This window comes from Nanorana parkeri, unplaced genomic scaffold (assembly GCF_000935625.1).
Source record: "Nanorana parkeri isolate BGI_ZX_2015 unplaced genomic scaffold, ASM93562v1 scaffold3505, whole genome shotgun sequence".
Taxonomy (NCBI): domain Eukaryota; kingdom Metazoa; phylum Chordata; class Amphibia; order Anura; family Dicroglossidae; genus Nanorana; species Nanorana parkeri.
Window position 1 is genome coordinate 2,498 of NW_017309773.1, and position 734 is coordinate 3,231.

Genomic DNA, 734 nt, shown 5'->3' on the forward strand with positions numbered 1-734 from the left:
ATTCCCCACATAAAACCTGGAATGTTACAATGTATTTGCTGGACATCCTGTTGGGGATAATAGCGGATAAGAAGCTCCCTGTGTGTGTGAGTGACAGAGTTCAGGAAGCAGCAATGAATGTTGGGAGGCCAGGGGGGCAGATCCCGGGATTACCTGTAGGTGGCACCATGCTGAGCGCCGTCCTTACCCGGGAAGATCCGGTGCAGATACTGACTCTGGAGCCGCTCGCTCACAATTCCTGCAACAGAAGAGAAACATTACAATCCGGATACGAGGAGGAGGAGCCGCAACCAGGAGGAGCCGCAACCAGGAGGAGGAGGAGCTGCAACCAGGAGGAGGAGCTGCAACCAGGAGGAGGAGCAATAGAGGATCCACATGATGCAATGTATACACCGTATACTCCGCGTGTCCTCATGTATACAATGATCTGACATTGTGCCGCCCACCACATAGAATTTCCCGTCAGGAACCGGACTCCGATTGGCGGAAATATCCGGAATATTCCGATTTTCTGTGACACCACCTCATAGGAGACATTTCCCGCAGCGGGGAAACGAGAGACGCGGGGACACTTCCCGCAACGGTGACACGAGAGACGCGGGGACACTTCCCGCAACGGTGACACGAGAGACGCGGGGACACTTCCCGCAACGGTGACACGAGAGACGCGGGGACACTTCCCGCAACGGTGACACGAGAGACGCGGGGACACTTCCCGCAACGGTGACACGAGA

At 55.9% G+C, this 734-nt stretch overlaps 1 long non-coding RNA gene across 1 annotated transcript in view; it reads right to left on the bottom strand.

Moving 5' to 3' along the window:
• Positions 1-151: 151 nt before the first annotated feature.
• The window catches only part of LOC108803219, a 2,930-nt gene continuing 2,347 nt past the window's right edge, over positions 152-734 (bottom strand). The window contains exon 3 of the long non-coding RNA XR_001942270.1: positions 152-238. This is a non-coding gene — a long non-coding RNA (uncharacterized LOC108803219). The remainder of the gene's footprint in view (positions 239-734) is intronic.